At 36.1% G+C, this 26,826-nt stretch overlaps 1 long non-coding RNA gene across 1 annotated transcript in view; it reads right to left on the bottom strand.

The window, feature by feature from the left end:
• Nucleotides 1-978: 978 nt before the first annotated feature.
• Nucleotides 979-26,826, bottom strand: part of LOC121465675 — a 32,208-nt gene continuing 6,360 nt past the window's right edge. The window contains exons 2-3 of the long non-coding RNA XR_005976675.1: nt 4,984-5,070; nt 979-1,596 (exon numbers count right to left, since the gene is read on the bottom strand). This is a non-coding gene — a long non-coding RNA (uncharacterized LOC121465675). The remainder of the gene's footprint in view (nt 1,597-4,983; nt 5,071-26,826) is intronic.

The raw sequence follows: 26,826 nt of genomic DNA, 5'->3' as shown, positions 1-26,826 counted from the left end.
CTAGAGAGAGAAGAAATATAAATTTGAAGGTGGCCTGGACTATATAGCAAAATCCTATTGAAAAACAATCTAATTTTTCCTTTCGGTAATGTTTAGTCAAAATATTTATGTCTATATGTGTTTTCCCCCACCCTGAACACTGGGAAATGTCCACATGCATATGTACACTTTCACAGTGAGCCTGAATGTGATAAGTGGTACATGCATCCATGATACTATGATATGAGTACTAATGACTTTGATGTGGCTACGAATAATGCATACAAACAGGAAAGCTAAAATGTGTGTTCCTTTCTTCTCTAGTGTGGTGGTTTGAACGCAAATATCCCCATAGGGAGTGGCACTATTGGGAGGTGTGGCCTTGCTGGAGAAGGTGTGGCCTTGAAGAATGAAGTGTGTCACTGAGTGTGGGCTTTGGGAGGTGGAAAATGACTGCTCTAGAGGATTGCATTTGTACAATATCACTGGTGTTAAGCCTACTCATACTGTTTCAAGCACCCCAATTATTGATGAACCTTATATATGGACCAATGTTCAGGCTAAGGAAGCATGTAGTATTATCAACTGGGCTGATGGACTTAGTGTAAGTAAATCAAACTTCTTATTTGATTTTACTTTGGGTCACAGATTAAAATGATTAGCACTGAGTACGTCTTTCAATTCTCTCTGTTTACCTTTTACCTTCTTCACTCTGGATCAACTTATCTGAATAAGCTCAGAGATAATTTGAGATAATACCCAAAACTGACATATACAAATAAGTATTCTTCAAATAAAATTACATAGAAATATTAAAATATATAAATATATTTGGATAAATAAAAGAACATATAATGACAAACGTTTGCAATTTGGAAAAATGAATATAAATTTAATGAAAAGTCACAAAATGTCTCCACTTATTAAAAACTGTGTGTCAATTGACAATAAAAATATCTCCAAATGTTAGTCAAAAAACATTATCAAAGCCAAGTTTTTATTGTGACATTAAAATCTACCTTATACACGGACTTCAAATTTTTATAGCTTATTGATCTTAGTTTTTTTTAATATCTCCACAAAGCATTTCTTTTCTTAAGAAGTCCCCTCAAATTTGAATATATTTTTCCACCCAGGAGTTTGGAATTGGAAGAGCGACTCGAAACAAAGCCGTTGGTGTTTCCTCGTTTCATCTCACTTCTCCTAGATAGGCCTGGCAGTACCTGCCTCAAGTCGGTGGGAGCCAAAGATTCTGTTAAATGCTGCAAACTCCACTTCTCCAGAAGAAGGGGCTTCTAGCGCCATTTCCTAACTTGTAAAGATTTCACTCAGAATGCCACGGGAGTTAGGGAGGGGACTGCCTCTTGTTCCTTTATTCATTTCCATTTTTTACACCCTCAGAGTACAGAGAGTTTTATTTTGTTTTCTCCCCTTTGAGGTTAAGTAAGGCTAGATAGATTAAAAACTTGGCACTTTTCAATATGTTAATAGCCCTTTCTTGAAAGTTCAGTCTCAAGTGTTGTTAATGGTAATGTTGATGCTGATGGCAAAATACAAGCTATTTTAAAGGCGGCTTCTGTAGGTCTGTGATTTTTCTGATCTTCAAGTTTCACGGACCTGAGAAATAACAGAAGATAAAAGATTAGGAAATTTTCAGTTTTCAACTTTATGTATTCTTTTTCATTTTTCCCCACATAAGGTAATCTGAATAAATAATTACTATGTTTTATTACCTTTGTACCATGAAAATACAACTTGACACCAAAGTAGAAAAAAATCACTAAAGAAAAACTAGCGTTCTACTAAATCACATAAATTTGGATTAATAAAATACTCACTATTGTTTATTTATTTATTTATTTTGTATTTGCAAGCTAATATGAACATCACCCCTGGCTCGCACCAGCTGATATTAGTCATGTTGTAAGTACATCCACAATGATTAGAGTCATCCTGTTCAGTTTTTAATGGTCTATTACTGATTTCTTTCAGTACTGTATTTGTGTATTGGATCCTAGAAAGTGTTTGATTACAGACATCACTGATATTTCATGTCTCAGAAATAGAGAGAGTAGCATTTTAGTGGACTTCACTAATCACTTCCGTGTTGACTTTATTCTCAAGATGAGAATACTAAGTTCCAAGGGACCTGATTTCTAACAACCACACAGGTTTGGGCTTGTATCGCCCTGCACCCAATGAGCAAACTGTTGAGTTTATATTTAACACTTCTGTATGTAAATATTATCAAAAGCATTTACATACTATTATAAGTGATACATATTCTGTTGTAGGAGTCCCTTTACACAATTGGGAAAATAATTTTCAATATGCCACGAGTCCAAGCTTACATCGCTGCAGAATGATGGGAATGACAATTTAATGAGATATCCTCCAAATTGATGGTTATTTTGTATTTCCATACAGTCAGCTTCAGGATTTCACTGAGTGACTACCATGGTTTAACACCCTGCTAAACACTACAGTGGAAACAGAAATAGCATAAGCCATAGTATCTTCTGCATTGTGAATTATCAATACATTGTAGTTACTAAAGACATAAAGAGCGATATTCACTGGTAGGATTTACCTACCTATTATTGCATACCTGCAATTGACAACTATTCTTTATATACCATCTACCTCATGCACACTCTCAGTCCAAAGAAATTGGTCACCTAATGTTTTCCACTAAATGTATTCAGCCTTTTCTAAAAAAAATAATAATAATAATCTTTGTTCATTTAAAACACATATTCTTTCAGTTGAAAGACTTCATTTTCTTCTTTCCTTTGTGTGGAGGATTGACTTTTTGAGACAAGATTTTACTATTTTGGCATAGGTAGCATTGAAATCACTCCTGTACACCAGTTTGGTCTCCAAGTCACAGAAATCCACAGGCAATGATCTAGTTTCAACTACATGCTACTTGCCAGACAAGTGGAGCTGAATAATTAATTAGCGCTAAGATGGTGACCATGAGAGGTGACTCCGTGGTAGGTTAGCAGTGGTGTTTGCTTAAAACTGGTCTGGAGATAAGACACCTGAACCCATTCACTCAATTTGGTCTGACTATTTGTCCATTTTGAGAGAAGGTCACATTTATAATATTGACTGACCTAAAAATATCTATCTAGGCCACGCTGGCCTCAAACTCATAGAGATCTACTTGTCTCTGATACCCAAGTGCTGGGATTAAAGACATGCACCACCATACCCAGCTTCCATTCACTCAACTTTTAAGAACATGAGTAGCCATTAGTTTTCAACTTTTAAATCATGTATGCACAGTTTTTATAACTTATAATACTTCAGAGCATTGATTTCAGAAATAGTTTGTTAAATAATTAAGTTCATTTAAATAATATTTGATTTTCCATTTCATTACACAGATATATCTGCCAATCAAAGAGATGTCTGGGTATCTCGAGCAACTCATCTGTAATCTTATTGACCTGGAAGGATACTAAGCAACAGTTTAGTAACAACTTTACAGGCAATCTGCTGGCTAATCATTGTAGATAAATACATTCCTTTGACAGCTTGGAATATTAACTTTAAAATTCATGCATTCCCCAATACTTCTTAGTGTTTTTCGGCAGTCTAATAAACCTGGGCTGAGATTACTAGGCTCAAAGCTTAGTGTTATGTGCTAAAAATGTAGAAACAATACAAGGGTTCTTGTGTGACATCCACAATCCACAAAATTTATTTCTGAGATTTTTAGATCTTTTAATCTGAAATAATATGCCACATCTCAGAGTATTTTTATGAGTGTTTAACCACCCCTAGCATACACACTCATTTCCAAATGCTCCTAAGCAAGGATGCTATTGCCTTAGACATTTCCCATCACTCAGTGGGTGTGGCAGAGAACTAACAGAAAGTAAATGGTGCAGCAGACTGTTAGCCCAAGACACTCACTGGAATAGGGTTCACCTCCGGGTTTGAATTCTAGTATCTTTCATTTTTGAGTGGGGGGACTTATATCAATCCTCTTGACACCTCTATGTTAAAAAACAACAATAACAGAACTTTCTTGATGATTTAACAGGTAAGAAATTTAATATAAAAATCTTTATCATAATATTGTTCTTGTTTCATCTCTTATTGTTATTGAAGAATAAAAGAAGTGGGCCAGAAATATATGTATATTTATCCCAAAAAGTACCAGGGTTGAAGACATCTTTGTGTGACAACAGATGGGTAGAAATCAATAAAGGGATGGCTACAGTAAGATGAGCACAGCCACAGGAAAGGAAAGTTTAAAATAGGGAAATAGGATTTTTAAATCTCTCATTTCTCGGAAATGTTTGATGCTTTTTTTTAAAACAATTTTAGAGATCTTTTTATTACTTATTTTTATTTTATGTGTATTGATGCTTTACCTGCATGTATGTCTGTGTGAGGGTGCCAGATCACCTGGAACTGGAGTTACAGACAGTTGTATGCTGCCACACAGGGGAAAGGAATTGAATCCTGGGTTCTCTGAAAAAGCAGCCAGTACTCTTAACAATGGAGCCATCTCTCCAGTCCCATTTTCAAACCTATTTTTGAAATCCCATTTATTTTTATTTTATGTGTTTGCCTGAATGTGTGTGTGTATATATATGTACCATGTGTGTATAGTGCCATCAGAAGTCAGAAGAGAGTGCTGAATTTCCTGGGGCTTACAGTCAATTGTGAGGCAACCATGTGGGTGCTTGGAATTGAACCTAGATCCTCTGAAAGAATAGCTCTTAATCATTGAGCCATCTGACTAGCCATACAAATCTTAATACAATGAAAATAGACACTGCTTATTTCTGATGTTATGAAATGTTTTTTCTTACAAAGACAGACTACCTCTGTGTGTGCCATTTCAGCTTCTGGAGTTTGAGTTACCTGTGATCCAAAAACATGAAGTAGACAATTCTGTAAATATACTTATTTCATGATTGTGAGATTTAATACTTTATTTAGTTAAGTAATTTAGGAAGGTGAACAAATCAAAAGAGCACTTACCTCGGTTTACCAGGGACATTAAATATCATTATAGCTGGAAAGACCTAGCGGCTCCACCAAAATCCTCTGAGAACCAATAAACAAATCCTGAAAAGTACAATCCAAAACCAATATTACTGAGTTTCTACACATTCCCAGTGAATAAGTCTAAAGGAAATAAAGCTACATATCCTATTCACAATAGCATCAAAGAAAAATAGCCTATCCTATTGATTTGAAAACAATATAATTAATGGCATTATTCCAAATTATCTATAGATTCTCTGAAATTCCCATAAAAATGGTAGAATATTTTGTAGAAATGGGACAACAGGGCCAGGAGAGGCTCAGTGCACAAATCCACATGCTACCCAAGTCTGGTGACCTGAGTTCACTCTTTGAGACTCATGAAAATGTAGGAAAAGATTATCAACTCCACAAAGTTTTCTTTGGACCTCTCTCTCTCTCTCTCTCTCTCTCTCTCTCTCTCTCTCTCCCTCCCTCCCTCCCTCCCCCTCCCTCCCTCTCTCTCTCTCTCTCTCTCTCTTTCCCTCCCTCCCTCTCTCCCTCCCTCCCACCCTCCCTCTCCCTCCCTCTCTCTCTCTCTCTCTCTCTCTCTCTCTCTCTCTCTCTCTCACACACACACACACACACACACACACTCACACACACACACACACACACACACACACACACACACACGCACACACAGAAGAAGGAAAGAGAAGAATGAGGTGAGGCTGCATGCTCCAGAATGGGAGGGGGAACTGAATTCACAGAGCAAGTGATTGACATTCACATCCAGAACACAGAGCAACTCATACAATTCAACAGAAAAACAACAAAGAATCTGAATTTGAAATGGGCTAAGAGCCTGAATTCCTATTCTCCAAGGACATATAAAGATGGCTGCCGGTATATGAGAAAATGCTTAATATTACCATTCCTGAAGGAAATGCAAGATAGTCAACAGTTATTGATTACTCTATGATCTAGTCTTCCTTTTCTGAGCAGGTATCCAATAATATAGAAACCAGCATCTGGAAGACTTATTTAAATTCTCAGATTTACTACTACCTTATAAATGCACATCAAAAGATGGTCAGAGCAAATGCAATGAATGCTCGCCCTAGAACACAGTTCAGCTCAAAAATGGGGAAATCCTGCTATGTGATCCAACACAGAAGGGCTTGGGAGACATTGTGCTAAGTGAATTAAAGCAGTCATAAAACATATGCAGCATGATTACATGGGGTATCTAGAGCCAATCAAACTAACAGCAGAAAGTAGGACACAGGTTAAGAGGAGTCAGTGAATATAAAGCCTACATAGGACAGGACAAGAGTTCTAGAACTCTGATGTGCATCACAGTGCTTACATATGTAGTGCTGCACCATACATCTTAAAAGTTTAGAGGGCAAACCTCATATGCAATTGTTGTTTTAGACAGGGTTTCACCATGGAGCTCTCCCGAGTTGACCTGAAATTCACTATGTAGAGCTGTCCTCAAATGCACATAAATTTGTCTGCCTCTGTCGCCTAAATGCTAGAATTAAAGATGTGTTCCCCATTCGCAGTTGCAAAATAATTCTTTAAAAAATTAGCATAACAAAATAGGAATAAATAACGTTTGGTAATTATAATTATTTGTCAGATTGATGATCCGTACAGCTTCTATCTATCTATATGTCTGTCTGTCTGTCTGTCTGTCTGTCTGTCTGTCTACACATGAGTGCTATATGTAGGTGTATAGGTATATGGATGCTACTGGTACAAGCAGGCATGTTTGGAGGCCACAGGTCATCATCAAGTATCTTTCTCTGTCACTTTAATACTTAATTGGTTTTGAGGCTAAGTCTTTCACTGGACATGAAGTTAGCCATTTGAGCTAGACTGGCTGCCCAGTGAGCCTTCCATCTTCCATAACTATCAATCTCAACATTTTCTACTGATGAGATTACAACAAAGGCCTGTCTGCCTGAATTTTACCTGTGTGCTAGGGAATCAAAACTCATATCCTCATGCCTGTACAGCAAATATTCTACCTACAGCCCTAATACTTTAAAACTATATATGTTTTTCATACATTCATCAGCCATCAGCAATCTACCCATTTATTCAGCACATTCATTTGTTTACTGGCATCTATTGTGAACTAAACAGTTCATTAGACAAACGGACAACACAAGGATCTTGGATTTGCATAGCACTTCGCACTTGTCTGATGCCACTTGAAGAGATGACTTCCATATTAAAGAGTCTCCTTCAGAACACTATAGGTTCCAAATAAATTTAATTAAATGCCATAACAATGACACTGATGGTTTGTAGGACTGAGGATAAGCATTTACTCAAAACTGACTCAGTAAAATGGGTGTGCGGGATGAGAAACCTCCACGCAGAAACCTCTTCTTTCATATGTGAATGGGAAGAATAGATTTAGGAAGTTGATGAGGTCCCAACAGTTCAACACAGAAAGAACAAGCAATGTGGGCAATGGGGAAAGAGCCCATGAGAGCTGCCCCCTCCTCCACAAGCTCTTTCACTAGCATAGCCATATATTTCCCATATTTATAAATTTCTATCTCCTCCAAATAAGGACTGATCAAAAATGCCCCCATTCAAATTATGTATATTAGGACGAGGGGCAAACACTATTCCCCTTCAATTTAGGGCTGGAAGTTTGATATAGCCATGTGTTCCTTCATTCACCATTTGAGGGCACAGTCATGTATGTCAGATGTTATATCCCAGATAATAAAATACACTATAGGTAAAATGAGGAACATGCCCCCACAACCCAAAGAAATAAAATGATCCGGGTAAGTACAAAGCAGTAAGAATTCCAGCCTCAGTACCCCTTTCTTTCCACGGCCTCCTAAGTCTGGCCACACATCAGAAGCCTTGCTTTCAGGTGGATTTCTGATGAGAAAAAGCCACCATTTGCTCACTGTACCCTGGGGCCCCCCAGCTGCCAAGTGATAGCTGAACAGAGGTGCACCAAGAGGCCTGCAGTCAAAAGGCAGTAGGATGGCCAATTGCCATCAATTTGAGCATCAAGTCTGGCATCTTGGCATCTTGCTTCTCTCCCCCTCCCCCAGGTTAACTGCTGAGAGCTTCAGCCTCTCACTAAAGCTGTTTATGCCACCAACCTCAGCCTGCCGCTCTCTTTCCCTGGCTTCTCTGCATGTCCTGGTAGTAAAAGATAGCCTCTAGTATACCTGGCTTTACTTGTGAGACCACCCAAACCCTAATGTAAATGTTTCTCTCCCCTGCTCCCACACACTCATGGGTAAAGGCAGAATTGCCACATTCCCCCCTTGGACCTGATTGCTAGGCAACACTCAGCCATGTGAATTTGTCACTTCTGTTTGGCGCAAATTTCAATTTCACCTCCAACTGTAACAACACTGCTCGATATATTTTAGATGCCACTGTGGTTGGATGGCATCCCAGGAAAGATGTGAAGTGCTACTGCCAGGAATGAATGATTGGCATTGGGTAAAGCAATTCTCTGAACTCAGCCTTGGCATACCATTAATTGTTAAGTCTGTTCTGCTACCACCAACCTCTTGTCAGAAGCATGTCTATTGTAAGCCTTTGCAACAAGGGTCCAAATGGTAGAACTCTCTCCCGCTGTACGATTCGAGTCTTGTCGATAACGAAGCAGTGGCTTTCTCAGCTCATAGTATGTTACTTTCTCGTACTTTCTATCTATTGGCTGAGTTCCACATCTGAATATTACTGAGCTAAAAGTCATTGTGTGCCAGTTCAGTTTCTGGCCATTGATGGGGGGGGGGGGGAGACTCACCTTTCCTTTTAGTTTATTGGGCACAGTCTGTTTTCTTTTATGATAACAATTAAGCTGTACAATCAAGAAACGAGTTTAACAATGAAGATGATGGAATCAATGCTGAAAATATTCTTCTGACAATAAATCTATTATCTGGCTGTACAATTTATATACCAATACTAGGTCAGAAAACAGGTTACATGCAAGAGATCTGAATTTTTAAATAAACACAAGCATTGACAAGCAAAGATATAACATATAATCTCCAAAGTTTCCATCCTACATTCTATTATCCCCCAGCTATTATCTAGTAATATCATATTATTTGCTCAGTCACACACTTCAAAAACTTTATTGTGTGATTGCGATTGATGGTATATAGACTCTAAGTGTTGGTTCTTTCATTGTTGTGATCTGTGCTAAATATTTAGAAATGAATAAATATTTTGATTCCCCCTTCGGTCTCTGTGGCCACCAATTTTTCAGTTACGTTTTCCCCCCTCCAAATCAAAACATCCTCATAAGGCTTGGAAGTATTTTCCCAGCATAAGTCTAATTAAATAAGAAGGAATCCATCAGTTATGAATGAGTAAAAATAGCATTTCAGACTTTGCGTGCAGTCTCTGACTCCCTGGAAACAAAAGGAGTTTCTGTAGCCGAGTGAATGAAGCATGAAGTGTGCATGTTCTTTTAAGAAAGGCCAAGGGTGCCGTTCTATTTTCTTAGCTCTGCTTTCATATTTATGCGTCTCATTTCCAGCTCATTGCTGATGCCTCAGTTGTACTATCCATCACCACTTTTATCCTCCTTGTTCCTCAAAAAGAACATAAAATCCTTTTTTATGTGGTGGTAATATTATTGCAAATAAAAGCAAATACCAAAATCTTTATTAGTCTGCCAAAATAATAAACTATTTAATAAAAGCATGCTGTAAAAATAAGGTCATTTGCATCAGTCAAGTGACTAGCAGGAAATGCAGAGAATTATTGGTCAAAAAAGTACAAACTGACAGCAATTATTTCTGTTATTCTTCTGACATATTGTGCAGTAGGGTTAAAATTTGGTTGGTAATTTGCATATTTCCTGGATTAAAGTGTCTTTAATTTGCTCAATACTGGTTGCATAATAGAAATTGAAAATAACCAGATCCTCATAAATTACTTGACTTTCTTGTAAAAAGATTTTTTTGGTAAGGAGAGAGGATTAAATACACTGATCTCTTTCACATACCTTGGCACAAATATGGGAGATGACCTTCAGATAACCTTGATATTTCAAGATTTATGGGCTAAATATTTGCCATCTTAATATCTAATATTAATTTTCCTTGCTGTGGATCTATGCTCATGCCTCAGCTCCCCGTTCCTAGTCACCTTTTGTCATTTCTACATGCACACCAATATAAGATGTTTTATTTGAGAAGGTTAGTTTAATAGTGAAAGTTAACAATAAATGTGCTATTTCTAAATAAATGTGTAATGTTTGCTCTTTTAGCCTATTGTAACATAAACCCAGGGTTTTTTTCCCCCTGCAATTTCTATACTTAGCTGGCAGATTTGCAAATATATTATGATGTGTTTGTAACATAACAAAATCAGTAGCTGTGCTAAAGATTAAAATACCATTTGTATAATCCATATAGTCACAAGAACAACCTAGTTATCAATTTTCTCCTTAAAAGGAAAATGCAATTAAGTAAATATTATGAATCTTTTGAAAATCAGACTTCAATATTTCTATTACTTGTTCCATGATGACAGTTAAAATTGAGAAAAAGCTCCTCAAACCCCATTTATTACATTATCAAGCCTTTTGTGTTGTTTGTCTGAGGCACTGTACCCCATTGCCACTTTTATTGACATGAAGCTAACCTGAGAAAATGAGATGCAAATCCTACACTACATGGAGATTCTGTGTTGTTACTCAACTATCTATAAAAATTTGGACAGGAGAGAACACTGTTAAGAGGAAGACAAAGGCAATTCAGTTCAGATCCTATGTGTTCTCGCTCTTATGTCTCATAAAACTCACATTTGGAAGTTCTAGACTCCAGGTTCACAGGTTGAGATTCCAATTGGAACAGAACGTTTAAATCAGCTCTTCAGTTCAAATGAAGTCATGTGGGTGGGTCCTAATCTTATCTGGCTTTTGGACACACAAAGAAGAACCAGGGCTGCATGGCACAAAGGGCTTTTAACAGGATGACGTAACAGGAAAGTGGCCATCTGCAAGTCAGGAAGACAAGCCTTTGAAACAACAAAACCTGATGGCTTCTTCATCCTGAACGTCTACCTTCTGTCCCAGGAGCAAATTATAGTCTGTGGTTTACATACACTAATCTGTATTCTGTTACAGTAGCCCCAACCAACCAAAATAAAAACGGCTTTTAAAGGAATCTGTTTGTTTGGTCAACTCAAATATATTTATTTGGGCAAAGCCCATCAGATGACTTTGAGATAGATGATGCAACTGATTGTGCACAGCATGTTCCCATGTTGTTCCATGTGTTCTTCAGACAGAATCTCAAAATCTCACTCAGAACCCTGAGTCCACACAGATAGGCCATGTTTTCTGGCATTGAATATATTCCCTTTAATGAAAAAAAAGTGGGTCATTGTGTTTCCAATGAAAAATCTAAACAAACCCACTAACTCTGCTTATTTTCAGTTTAGAGACTATATGATAGCTGAGCCATATTTCATTGATCAACCACAAGCTTTACTGTAACTGAAACTTCATTCTTAAGCCACTTAATTGGTTTAAATCTCTGCGAAAAGTTGTATCTCACAGCATTGCCCAGCTAGGGTTGCCTTGCAATTATTGCCCCTTGTCCTCTTGAGAAGCCTAAACTTTTACTATCTTCTGTCCTGAACATAGTTTCAGAAGACAAACCATCTTTTTTTCCTGTACACCACATGTTTCTAAGATTGTTTACTGGTCTGTATCTTCCAAGGCTTGTAGGATCACATATATTCTGAAGAATTTGCAATATCGTAAGGTCTAAGGAAAACATGAACAAACTTGGTATATTCGACTCCATAAAGAGAAGAGCCTGAGATTAAATTTCAATTTGGACCAAGTGCTGTGTTTTGGAATGGTTTATACAAGATCACAGCTCTTGCTTGATAGCATCTACAAAGGTTAAGAAACTGTCCTAAATAAAGCTGGCAGCTTCCAACTAACAGAACGGATTTGCCCGCTGTGAGTTTATCTAAATTATTCTTGCCATCTTCGTTCTCCATTCATCCAATTCAGTGCTGGGGATTGTGCCCAGGGGGGAATATGTATGTCTGGGAGAACTGAAGCGCTGAGAGATAAAATCTGTCCTGTGGCTTTGGTGCCTGGCTATCTGCTGCCCAATATACCACAGGTAAAAGCATAACATGGAAGGACATCCTCTACCCTCTGGTCACTTAACCCAAGATACTCTTTTAACTACAGTCACTGAATGGTTAGGGGTAGTTCTGAAATGAGGACATGAGAATTAAATTTAGCCTCCATCAGAGGTGTGGGGGAAGGCAGATAGCAGATAGTGCCAGCAACTCCCGGAGGACTAGATATCAAAGTCTTTTGTGTGGTTGGCAGTTCTGCAGTCCAGATCAGCTGATTACTGCTCCTGTATCAGGTAATGAGGAAAGCCTAAAGTCTCAGAAACTTTTGATGATCTGAAATGAAAAAGAAAAAAAAAACTGTGCTACTGAAGGAAATGTGGATTTGGAGCATTATAATCTGGTTATAAATATAAATGAGACTTAATTTTTATCGCATATGGCACTGTTTATAAATTCCTATTTCACACAGGAGGAAGCTACAACCCAGAGATGATAAAGGTCTCAAACCTCATAATAGACCCAGAATTCAGATTTGGATGTACCAGACTCAGAATTGCTGCTTTTTCACCACACCAAGTGTTCCTCATCTGACCCTAGAGCTTCTTCAGTGAAACATTTGCCAGGTATCTAGGCTCATATTACTATAGCCACAGGAAAGGTGATAGCATCATATCTTCATGAGCGAATTAAAAAGATTGTGGTGATATATGAACAGGCCCAAAGTTAAAAGTGTCTTCATAGCAAATAATCACAGTTTTGCCTGAATAGGTAATATGGTTGTAGTGATAATCAGAGAGGGGCAACAATCAATTTACAAAATTAAACAAATTGTCAAAAACCATATAATCATCCTTTCTTGCATCTATTCTGTTCCATACTGTCTACTTAATATATCTAACTAACTAAAGAGAATATGTGGTACTGTGTTTTCTGTGGCTATTAAAAACAAAGGAACACAAACTTAGTGCCATAAAGCAAGAGACACTTAATTCTGTTTGAGTTATGGAGGCAAAACCAAGATGCTAACAAGACTGCACCACCATGGGAGGTTCTAGAAGAGCACCTGGCTTTTCCTTCTAGAGCTGTACTTCTGGCATCCAGTGGCTCCTGGCCTCTATCTTCCAATGAAGATATCACACATTGCTTGGGTCTTTGAATTGCTAGCCACTCTTTGTTGTAGTCAAATCTCTCTTTCTGCTTCTTTCATAAACAGTTGTTATTCTGCTGAAGGTTGACTTGGATAATTGAGTAAGTGTTCTGTCACAGAACCCTATTTAGTGATATCTGTCAAATTATTTCAGTCAAACAAGTTATTTTCACAGATTCTAGGAAATTATGGTGTCTATACATATCTATAGGTGTACAAGTATCCTCTAGGTATGTATGTAGAATCTATCCTTATTAAAGTATCATGAAAATTTGAAAGAGCTATTCAGATTATTTTTGAGGACTAGGGACATTTTATGGAACAAGCTTAGACCTCAACATTTTCATGATTTTTTAAATATATGTTCAGTTTGAGTTTAGGGCACAAAAACATAAATGCCCTTCCCTGAAAATCTCTATAACAAAAGAAAAAAGAAACTTGGAAAATCAATGATTACTTTTCAATGTAAAGAAAGCACTTCATTCCAAGTTTTATTGTTTAGTCTTCAAAGTAAAAAAAAAATAAAAGATGGTATCACCCAAATTGTTATTTTTTGGCTGATGTTGTATAGAAAATCTAATAGAATAATAAAAAATAATCAAGTCCTTATTCCTGGAAAGATAGACTGTGACCATACCAGATGGTCTTCCTTTGAAGAAAACAATTAACAAACAAGACACAGTACAAAAGAAACTGTGTAAACACCAAGGGTCCACAGAAATAGCCAGATTCTGGTGGAAACACACTGGAAAAGTAACATCTTATGTAAGAAAAAAAAAAACCCACCTTCAACCACCCTGCACAAAGAAAGTGTCTCCAATCAATTCTTCACAACAAAGGGAAATGCTGCTAGATGAGAAATAATCCCTCCAAGCATAGGAAGAAGACTAAATACAGTAAGTTCAAGGGTTATGCCACATTCAAGGAAATGTAACTACTATTTACACAACTCTCCTCCTCCCACATAATCAGAAACAGGCTCGGAGCTTAATAGCCTTGGATTAATCAACATTTTGAAATTTCTAACCATTTTATGTTGGAATTTTTCCATTTATTTCAAGTCTTGACATTTTTGTCCTCAAGTTGAATCAGTGTCCACTGTCTACATGTCTTACTGAGTTCACAGTGGCACTCAACTGCTTCCACATCTGCAGTGTGAGGATACTTTCCTCTAGCATTCGAGAGTGCCAGTAAACAGAAGCAGGATGCTCAGAACTACACACTAAATGGAGGGGGGGGGGTCTTTTCCATTTTCATAGACAGAATACAATATTAGGTGGCAAAACAAATTCAGGAGGGCAATTTAGAACGAGTATGGATCTGCTAGGGGGGGAAGGTGGAGAAGAACAAGGAGGAATTGGGGAAGGGAAAACCATAATCAGTATATATCTTATGAAAATAATCTATTTTTAATAGAATAGAAAATAACATTATTTTTGCATTTACACAAGTTTGACTCATCTCTTTATTAGAAAGAGCCTAGCAAAAGGTGAATATCTTGGAGTCAGTTATTCCTATGACAAGGCAAAATATACCTTTATAACAAAAACTTTCACCCAAATTATTTTGTGTTTTAAGCCAAAGTTCCTGTGTTATTGATGAACCAATAACAATATTTATTGAGTGATTTTCTGTGGTAGGAACAGTTCTAAAAGGTTTTACTCAAATTATGTAAAATAAAAGCAACAAAACAAACTCTGTCACAATAGTTTCTTTGCTAGTTCTACATTTTAAATTTCAAAACCAAGAAATACAACATGAGATTAACCAAGTCTGCCCCAGATTAAAAAGGCTGTTGTTTGGGTTTTGGAGAGCTGGCTCAGCAGTTAAGAGCATTTGCTACTTTGGAGAGGACCACGATTAAGTTCCTAGCATATACACAGTGGTTCACAACTGAACTCCAGAGCTAGTTATGATGTCCTCTTTTGCCCTCTGTAGGCACTGCATGCATGTTAAATGTGGCCTCAAATTCAATGGGAAAAATTATAGGTTTCATACTTTTCAGAGCTGGTTTCCATTTACCCCAGTCATGACAGTTTGTTGCATTTGTGGCTGTTTAGATATTTAGAACAGATACTATATAGTCATTTCTAATGGGGTTGTACATACATAAACAAATAAAAGAAGAAATATTCCCAAACATTGCTTTGCTTTTAAAACTGTAAGCTTGGGATGACTTGTAAGCCTTTTAATTTAGAACATTGTTGAAGAAGGAGCATCTGAGATGGAATAGGAAGCAGGTTCCTTATGACTTAGCAGCTTTCAGTAGTATCAACTATTACAGTGCAAACAAAGATTTCTAATCTTAGAACTTGGCAGGTGAGTGAGTAACAGATTTTCCAATATAATGTTTTTATTTTTTAGAAATAGATGGATTTGTAGATTTTTTTTCTCTAGACTGTTCCACAACTATCATGTTTTTGAAAAGAGTATCATTGTAGGATAATGATTAAAATGTTTTAAAACAATTTTCTTTATAAATGAACAGTTGTCTAGATGTTTTGCTTTTGGGGGCTCTGTAAGATAGCTTCGGTCTGTAAGCAAGCACAGCTTTGACTGCAGCTGGGTGAACACATGCTACATGTGTGTTTATCATGGAAGAGGGGGACATAGTTAAGACACCAAGATTTTAATATTAAAGTTTCTTGCTTAATATTTTTAGTTTGAATCACCTAATTCACATTTAGTTTTTTTTTAAGTTGTCTTGCTGATTATAAGCATCAGGAAAAAGGCTCACTATAATTTCAGATTTTTTATGGCTTTCAGCAAATCATCTCAGGTTTCTTGTTGAATTAATGAGAAAAGTTGTCAGTGTGATGGCACTAAAATTGCCAATTAGGACAAGAAAAGGAACTCCTAGATATTAAAACCAACAAACAAAGAAGATGAAAAAGAGCTGAGTAATTAGCCTATCTAAAAATACACCTAATGAATTCTACAGTGATACAATGCTTTTGAATGGACCGGATCCCACCTACCATGCTCTTCTTCCTCATGGTTTCAAATGTTCCCATACTCACTCACCCACTGCAAATAACCATACAGATGTCAGGAAGAATTAAGACTGCAAATTCATTGCCCAAGAAACAAACCCTGAGGCAAAGGGCAGGTACAAAAAATATTGAGCAAGTCAATTTTGCAAAAATCACTTGCAAGGCTGTGTAACACATTTTGTCTGCTGAAAACAGATGGTCTTTAGGATTTGCATCATTCTGACAAGGAAATTATAACCCAGAACATTAAGGGGATTTTTTTTTTACTATGGTGGCAAAGGGACACAAGCCAACATCACAGAAAATATGGTACTTTGCCCCGACAAAGTAAAATATGAAAATGCCAAATTTCCACAATATTACATCTTGTAGAGCAAGATAATCTAACTTAGCAAATACTTTTGACTGTCCTTTTCCAGTGGGTCACAGCCTCTTTACTTAGGGTACATCATCTTCAAAATCACAGCATGTTTGTTTTAAGTATTTTATGAGTAAAACCCCAAAATGCTTTTAAATCTCAGTTTAGTTTACAATTATTAACACAAATTAAAAATTCACTAGTAATTTTTTTTCACAGTTCATGCAGTTGGAATGCACCGCAGATATACCAATGGTATAATAGGAACACCACACTTTGGTTATACTAATTTATTTTACATTTTTGCTTTTGTAAACTTAGTGATCCCCTGAAAAATAAATCCAGCATACTGTTAGAATAAGTGACAATCACAGACCTCTGTGTGGTTCTGAGGTAGATGTTCTGCATAGATGTTAAGGTTGTATAATTGGGTATTCTTGTGGGACTCCTAACAATGGAAGTGGGAAATATTTTTCACTCATTTGCCTGCTCTTGGGACTTTTTCCTCCTACTGGGTTGTCTCGTTCAGACTTGATATGAGGGTTTGTGCCTAGTCTTATGGTAACTTGTTATGCCATGGTTGGTTGATATCCCTGGGAGGTCTGCTTTCTTTATCAAGGGAAATGGAGGAAGATTAGATCTGGGGGATGGTGCAGGGGTCAGTACGGGGAGGAGTAAGGACAGGGAAGAGTTGAGGGAGAGGAAACTGTGGCCAGGATATAATAAAAAAAAAAAAATAAGAAAAAATCTTACTGCCTCATTTAAGCAAAATTCTCCTTTCTTTTTCTAATGGAAAAAACAATTACTGCTTTAAATTTATCTTTTTTTCCATAAAGGTAATTTAAATAGTATTTCCCTTAAGGTGTTAGACAAATCATAAGATGGATGTTTTGGGATAAATGAAGATTTTTCACATACTCAAATCTATTTTGTTTCTTCCATGTAATTCAAAGAAATTTTACTATAATCTATTCATCACAGAGTTGAAATTATATGGCAACTATGTCTAGCACTAAAATGTGTGCATGTGTGTGTGTGTGCATTTAAAAAATCTTCTCCTTTATAAGATACATGTTATTCAAGGTTATAGCACAGAAATAAAAAAAATATGGAAAGGATCATATATCAAGGTTTAAGTCTTAGTTAGGGTTACTATTGTTGTTAAGAGACACCATGACCAATGAAACTCTTATAAAGGAAAACATATAATTTTGTGGTAGCTCGCTTACAGTTCAAAGGTTTAGTCCATTACTGTCATGGTGGGAAACAAGGCAGCATGCAGGCAGACGTGGTACTAGAGAAGGAATGGAGAGTTTACATCTTGATTGAAAGGCAATAGGAAATGAACTGTCTCACTGGACATGGCTTGAGCATAAATGAGACCTAAACGTCTACGTCCACAGTGACACACTTCATCCAAGAAAGTCATACCTCCTAATAGTGCCACTCCCTTTGGTAACCATTTTCAAACCATCATGGTGTAGATAGAGCTGAAGAAACAGGAAGAGGCATAGATTAGCTAGCAATTTGCTGTTGCAATAAAATATGACCAAAAGCAACTCAAGGAAAAAAAAGTTTATTTTGGTTTATGTTTTCAAAGAAGAGTTCGAAATGGGGGAGTATGGAACATAGAAGTGGGTGGCAGAACACAAAACTGGGAGGTCATATTTCCGGGAGCACGCAGTGGAACCAGAGTGAAGCAAGCCTACAAACTTTCAAAGCTTCCTCCCCTTGTCATACATCCTCCAGCAAGGCCTCACCTCCTCAACCTCCCCAATTAGTACCATCAACTGGGGACCAGGTATTCCAATATCCAAGCCTATGCGGGACATTCTCATTCAAACCATAATAGGATGGGAATGCATGTAAGCACTGGAAAATCTAGACCACAGAGCCATCCCTACTCCTGGAAGTAAGGAGAATGGTGGCACCAGTACTTGCCGGAACTCAGTGAGGGCTGAAGCTGTGGAAATGAGGCCCTGAGGCAGAAGCTGTATTTGCATCATAGCCATCACAGACCACTGTATGTAAGACAGAAAGAAAGGGAGGAAATAAATATTCTGATTTCTTTTTGTTTATTTTGTTTTTCTTCCTTCTGTCTAAGTCACCCATAGCAAAACCCACAAGAAAACCAGACAGGCAGGGGTGAATGTTGCAATCTAGATGGAACCCCAATCATAGAAATGGATAGGGTGAAATGGGAGTAAGAGAAGAGGGGCAGCCTCTGAGTGAGTTCCCAGTGGCATCGGCTAAGATCCATTCCCTCGTGTGAGTTGGAGAGTGAGCTGGATGGAATAAACTTATGAACAGAAAATGGCAAGATAGGTTGTTATTGACACCCATTTTGGACATTTTCTCTTGCTCACTCCTTTACTAACTCTTGTAGAAGCCAGCTGGATTGCCATGTGCATGACCATGACAACAGTATCCAGTCTAGCAACGAGTTCATACCCACAGTCCAATGCTCCATGAGAAACAGACTCCATCCTTAGGTGAGTGAACTTAGAGTTAGATCTCTTATTAATCAAGTCTTTTATGGTTCAGTTCTATAAAAGAACCTGTGTCAGGACACCTGGGTAAGTCCAGCCAAGTTCTTAACTCACAGAAACTGAGCTAGAGTGGGTTTGATCTGTTATAAAGCAGAACAATCCACAATGTTGCCTCAAATGTGTATATTTATCACCTTTAGCATGATAGAGAAAAGTACCTGTCAAATGTAAAATCTGACAAAAAGTCTTATCAGGAGGGCAATAGTCTCAGAATAAGGCTTCTTGCTTGATATATTCATAGAAAATTTGGTTTAAGAGACAAAGTTTAGATTTTATATTAATAAAAACATAAGGAGCATAAGCGTCCCCAACAATACTCACTTCTGTCTTCTCCTGGGGGTTTGCTCCAGTTAACACTAACCAATGCTAGACCACTTATAGTATGACTAAATCTTGATTATGCCCTGCCAGGAAATAATTTATGATTCATCTCATCTTCCCAACCAACTTTCAAATGAGTCATTTCATTTTGTTGTGTCCAAATATGATCCCTCCCACATCGTTGCCAAATTACTTCAGTTCTTAATGTTCTTCATAGGAATTCAGAAGGTGGTTTGTGAACTACTTAATGTAAACAGTAAAAGGCTTTTCCAACCATATTTAGCAATAAGACAACTTGTTAAAGTTAAATACTTTTTCAGTGAAAGGAAGTACAGCATGAACTTAGCTTCTGGATTAGTTTGCTTTAGTACATATGCAATGTATTCTTTTGCCCAATTAATATCTTCTACTATGCCCCATTACACCAGGCAGACAATGAGTAAAATAAATATAAGGCATGTGTGGTTTCTTATACTCTCAAGAACCTGTTCCTTCATCCTTTTCCTTGCTCTGTGCCCCAAACAGCTTGGCCTCTGTGAATTAGACCAACTCGCTCATTTATCCCCTGACTTGAAGCCAATGGCAGGCCCTGGCAGGAGGGAGCATGGCAGATGGAAAAGACATCAGGGTATTTCTTCTGCTGCAATCTCCATTTGTTGATGTACTCTTATGACAATGGCTGTGACCTTCCATAAATATAGCCTCTATCAAATTCCTTGTTTTCATTACTCCAACCTCTAAACATGTTTAAAAAAAAAAACTCCATTATTCCCTTGCCCCTTTGGACCTAGGATGTTACAGTCTTCCAAGTATTAATAGTTCTCAAGTATCCGAACCTTCCTAATAAGTCCTTAAACATACATGCAACTCTATAAAAATTCCTTGATAGGGTAGCCTTCAAATCCTATCTCCTTCCAATCAATTTGAATGACATAGTAGTAAAAGATTTTGTGTTCAAGAAATTGATGATTATTGAGGAACACAAATAATTTAATACGTTGTGACTGAGAAGTACAAAAAGGCATCTGATCTATACTATGGCATCAAGGAAGGATGGTTTTTAGTATTAAAGATCAGGTGAGCAGGAGTAAAAAAACAACTATACGTGCATTTATATTTTGGCAAAGAGAATCCTCTGTATGCTCGTAACAAAGACTGTAAATAAAGGTAATTAAGAAACTTGAAAAATAAAATTGTTTTCTCTGTTGTTTATTAAACTCTACCACTACTTTCCAGTTAAACAAGAATATACAGATATTTTACAATAATGAGCTTCTTTATTTTTACTATCAATATGTGAAACAAATTAATAATATCCAATTAATCTCTACTTAAATTTTACAAAGAAAATTTTATCTATAAAACACTATTTTTTAAAGTCAGAATGCAAAATTGAATCAGCCTATGTAAGAATCATGAAAACATTTATTCGTATAATAAAGTGTAGAAAATTTAAAGCATTATTCATGAGGATATATAGAAGATGGTCTTTTTATTTTGTCATACTAAAGATTGTGCAAAGGGGCCTTGCACATGTTAGGCAATTAGTCTATTATTTAGCTACAGCCCTGGCCTTGAAGATGGTTTTTTAAATTCCTGTAACATCAATATATATTGTGAAGTAGCAGTTTAAATATTATTTGTATACTGTATAACCAAATTAGTCTATTATTTTGATTTTATATAGTATTATATATTTTTATTTTTATATAGTATTTTTTGCTTCAGGCCGTACCTTTCATGCTTTCAATTCAACTTAATTATTTATATACTGTTATGCACTGGGAATTGTTGAGACAACTTCGCACTCTGTAGCTCAGAGTGACGTTGAACTCATGTGGGTTCTCTTGCCTCAGCCTTCCAAGTTCTGGGGTTACAGGTGTACAACAGAATAACTGATTCATGTTACATATTTTAAATCAATTTAATACTCCCAATTAAATGACGTATTTTCTATCAATTGATAGCTTATTTCTCAAATTCTATTGTTTCTATGTGTTTGTGCAATGCTCAGATACAAAGAAATGAGAAATTATTATTAGAATCCTGTATACAAATAGTTCAAAATAAACACTGCCAAAAAATGCAATCTTAATCTATCTGGTTCTATAGAAAGAACAAAGTTAATATAGGGAAATCTTACTGATTCTATAAAAAAGTAGGAAATGGCCATGACTATAATGTTTACTCATTAACATATTACAATAACCACAATAAAAAGCGACTGTGGATATATTTTCTTCTCATGAGCTTTTCCAATTTTTCTTGAAAATTGATCTACTTTGAATATAAATGAGTTTTCTATTTAAATAAATTTATTCAAATATGCCTATTGCCATTGAATTGGTTCCTAGATTTTATTTTGGTGGACTTTTGAAATGATCTCATTTCTCAGAAACATAGCTGAGGAATGGAAGCTGTTAGTGAGCTTTTATAGGAGCCAGGAGATATTGCAATGACTAACTGCAGGTTATCCATTTTAAATGAAGAAGGAGATGTTAGATAGCCATGGCACTCATAACGCTTTGAATATTTTCAAAGCTATATTCCATCAGTTTGAAATGATTGTTCTAGAGCTTGGACCATTATGTGTTTGGACAATGTTTGAGCAACAAAACTTAGTGTTCACGGAGTTAATATTGTCATGTTTTATGCTCATTTTATACAGGCCTTTAATTTCTTCATTCTTTGATTCATTCATTCGTGTGTGTGTGTGTGTGTGTGTGCATGTCTGTGTATATCCTATAGTATTTTGTGGCAATCAGAGGACAACTTGAGGAAGCTGGTTCTGTCTATCCACTAGAAATCACACGCTTTAACATGCTGAATATGTTGCTGTTTTTTTTTAATGAAAAAAAACAGATAATAGATATGTGATTCCGAAGTTTATAATCCAGCTTAAAAATGATGAAATCTGGGTTCTGTTCCCAGTGCCAATACTAACAAACTACAGTCAAAAATCAATTATAAATATATATATATGTTTTACCTATTTCATTTCAATATTGAAAAAATATCTTTTATTCAATGTATTTCATAAAAAACTCATTGAGGTCCATAAAATATGGTAAAATACTTGTAGCATGCCAAATTAAGGAACCCCACAAACCATGGTGTTATTATCCAACACTACTGTATATCCCACCAGACATAAAATACATTTCTAAATCCCAAGAACAGTGACTATAGTTGTTGAGAAAAAAAGATGGAAACTTCTGGAAGAGATGAAAATTTAAAAACATTTTACCATTTGAAAATTTTTAATTCTTCCATGGATAAATGTAGGGAAGAGAAACCTGTTGTGGAGTTGGAACTGAGATCAGTGTTCAGCATTTCAGTATTGCAAAACGACGGCAATGAACTGTGTATTTTTGTGATCTGTGTCAACATTTTTTAGATACTTTGATAATAGAATTTATGTGATTTAGTTACTGACTGAAAACAAATAAAGTGAAAGAAGAAGATATCAATTATCTTAGATGCTAGGTTGGTAGAATGTTAGATCCTTAAAGGTCACTAAATTACTAAAATTTTGTTGAATATGCTAAATATGCAGGAGGTGAGTATCCTTGAAATAGTATTCTGATCACACATCAGAGCCAAAACGTGACTTGCCTAGCCTTGTTAACTAGAAACTGGGAAAGTGGTGTCCTTGTTGAGGACCTTAGTAGTATCTTCTTTTCTACAATATGGAAATTAAAGGAGTAAGATAAATATATATGGAGTGATATATAATACTGCATAGATACATCTGGAGAAAAAAGTACAGAATAGTAAATATAGCACACTCCACTGGAGAAATAGAAAAGTAATATACTCATAAGCTCATTCTGGAGAGATACAGAAAAATAAGCAATCTGCGTGGAACAGAGAGTAACTGTATTCCCTGTTCCTAAAAGCTTAGGTATGCACGCAGCCATTCCACTTTTATCCTAAGTAGTATTTGCAGAGGATCTATTTCTCCATCTTTTACTTGTAACATGTCTTGGTTTTCATATTCAAAACGAGTTTCTTGTAGACAAAATATAATTGGATATTACTTTCTTGTTCAGCTCATCTCCATTTTAGGTCATTAGATATTTATATCCTACAACTGATACAGTTGACTTTAATAAAATCAAGTATAGCAAATTTTTCTGTCATATATTTTCCTATTTTCTCTCTTTCTTGGAGTGAATCTTTAATATGATTTCATAGATGACATTTTGGGGTTCTTTATTGAATGTAGGTTGGTGTCAGAGTTTACTTTTTAAGCATTTGCTCTGAGGTTTGCAAGTGTCAAATAAATTGATAAGGAGAATTTATTCCTTGCCTCATTTAGTAGCCATAAATATTTTGATTTTACAGATAAAGGAAATAGATAATGTTGAAATTACAAAATTTTACAACTAAAATTTAAGCCCAAACTTGTCTAACTCCAGTTGTGCTTTGTAAACATAGAGAAATGTTGGGACATCTTTCAGCCTTTGATACAATCAACTGTCTATAATGGAGGCATAGTAGAAAAACAAAATTTTAATTATACCTTAAGTGACTGAATAAAAATATAGATATTATTGGTAGGTAAAGGCTTCAAATATAATAGAGTGCCACAATTTGGGAACAAAATAAGGAAAAGGATCCTACATATCACCTTTTCTGAGAGAGAATAAGAAAACAATGTTGAAGAAATTAAGGTAGTGTTTTATACTACAGAACTGATGATATCACTATTGGATGCAAATTTCCTTTCAAACGTTCATAACTGATGAGCATCTGATACACAGTGATTGAAAATTAAGTATCATTAATGACAGCTTGAGAGGATTTATATTATACAAATTCCCAATAATATCCAAAAATTCCTTCAAAGACACTCATAGTTAACTAAAAGTGTGCTTAATACAAGAATGCATTCTGGAATAGGCATCGTTCCCTCCCTATTTAAAACATTATAAACATAGAAATTCTCAAGATTCTCTTGCATGGAACAAAAAATCAGAAGAAAAGAATGCCCCTCCAATATTGGTAGGTATAATGGTCTCCTTCAAAGTCTAACATAATCTGTGAACTTATTGAAAAGAGAACAAATGGAGTGAAACTATTTATTGGACAATTGAAAATGATTTTATCTTCACAAAATAATTATTTGTTAATGTGTTGTTAATTGCATTTAATACAATTCTCTAATTTCAATCACAAGTTTACTGATGTCTGTCGATTGCAAAGCCTAGCTAGTACCACCACACCGAAGTTTCTCACAGAAAGAAAGGTTTTTCACACATCTGTCTTTGAAAGGACCTTGTGTGTTGATATCTCCTGTATCTTGACCCTAAGCACATTGATCTCCTTTCTATCACTGGAATTTTGCCTTCTCTAATACTTTATATAAACATAATCACATAAAGCAAAGTGCTTGTGTTTGATTCTTTTTAGTAGTGTAATTTTGAACTTCATATATTATGTTATGCATATTGCTAATCAGTGTTTTATGGTTATGCATGGACCACAATTTTTTTATTCAGTCACCAAGTGATAGAAATTTCAGCAACGATGCTATCACTCATATTTTGCAAGGACAAGTGTGTTCATTTGTCTGGAATGAACATCTATGAATAGAAATACTGAGTCATAGGGAACAGTGTGCTTATAATATATAAGGTGAGATAATACTATGCGTCAAAGAAGCTGTATCATTTTTTTTTGCATTTCTACTAATAATGAATTACAGCTCCATCTGGTGAATATCCTTGCCCACACAGCATTGCATTTCTCACAGGAGCATATGTATCTCATTTTGGCTCTAATTTATCTAGCAAAGGTTTGATGAAGGAAGGAGCTATACTTCCAATTTGGGCTTTCCTATTGGCAAAGAATGGACCGGCTTACATAGTACATTCTGGTTTATTAATGAGTCTTCCATGAATATGGAAGTCCCTGGTAGACTGTTCTATAGTGGTTTAAATCATAGTTTTGAAAAGTTCTGAAAATCACAGGATATACTATATATAGTGCGTCTTTATCATATCTATCTACCTACGATTGCCAAGCCATGGCATCCTTCCCAGTACCTAGTAATAATCCCAATTCTACTTTCAGATTTTTTGTAATGTTTCTACCTATGAAAGGGAGCATATGGTAGTTGTCTGTCTCTGGGTAATTTTGCTTAACACACTATTCATTATTTTCTTCCATTTTGCTACAAGTGAGAGACTTCATTTTTCTTTAGTGCCAAATATTCCACACTATTTCCACCATATTTGCTTCAGCCACATGTGTTAGGCTAATTGTGTATGTTAGATATTGTGAATAATATTGCAGCAAACTGGAACATGCAGCCATCTCTTTTGTATGCTGACTTCTTTTCTTCAGATATGCCCAAGAGTAGGACAGCTGGAGCAGATTGTAATCCTATTTTTACTCTTCTAAAGAAGTTCCATAATTTTCATAGACATTATACTAATTTACATTCCCAGAAAGAGTGAATCATTGTCTGCACTAACATCTTGAAGTAGCTTCCTTTTACTTCCCTCCAGTAGTTTCAGGTCTTATATTAAAGTTTTGAACCATTATGAGTTGTTTCTTTCAAGAGGTAAAAGACTGGGTTAAGTTTCAATTTTCTGCATAGAATATCCAGTTTTCCCAATACCATTTATAAAGGTAGTTCTCCTTTTCTCCAGCAAAAGTTTTGGCTCCTTCATAGAACCAGTTGGCTTTCAATGAGTAGGCTTATTTTTTTTTTTTTTTTTTTGGTTTTTCGAGACAGGGTTTCTCTGTGGCTTTGGAACCTGTCCTGGAACTAGCTCTGTAGACCAGGCTGGTCTCAAACTCACAGAGATCCGCCTGCCTCTGCCTCCCAAGTGCTGGGATTAAAGGCATGCACCACCATCGCCCGGCTGAGTAGGCTTATTTCTGAGGGGTCAATTAAGTTCTATTTTTCTGAGGGTCTGCTTTCATTCTACTATGTTTAGGCTACTATAACCAAAAAAAAAAATAATAATTCTTGAAATTAAGTCAGATTCTTACGGCTTTGTTCATTTTGCTCAAATTTGCTTTGATTATTTAGGAATATTTCTTTTTTCATGTGAGTTTTAAGACTTTTTCCCCCTAGTTCTGGGAAGGATATCATTGATATTTTGATGAGAATTTCATTGAATTTATAGATCACTTGGGGAAATCCAATCTGGACACTTAAAAAATATTCATTCTTCAAATCCATAGACGTGTTTTTCCTTTTGTATGTGACTGTATGTATCGCATGTATCTTCTTCAAGAAACTTAACGCACTAGGCTGGACATACATTTCAGTTCTATACTACATGTTTTATGTGTCTAAAGCTTTTGGCTCAATCCCCATTACAATAAACATACAACAGAACCCATATATCAGTT

The sequence above is a fragment of the Microtus oregoni genome, unplaced genomic scaffold (assembly GCF_018167655.1).
Source record: "Microtus oregoni isolate MIOR12 unplaced genomic scaffold, Mior012 000031F_ref0000149, whole genome shotgun sequence".
Taxonomy (NCBI): domain Eukaryota; kingdom Metazoa; phylum Chordata; class Mammalia; order Rodentia; family Cricetidae; genus Microtus; species Microtus oregoni.
This window is presented reverse-complemented; position numbering and strand designations above follow the sequence as displayed.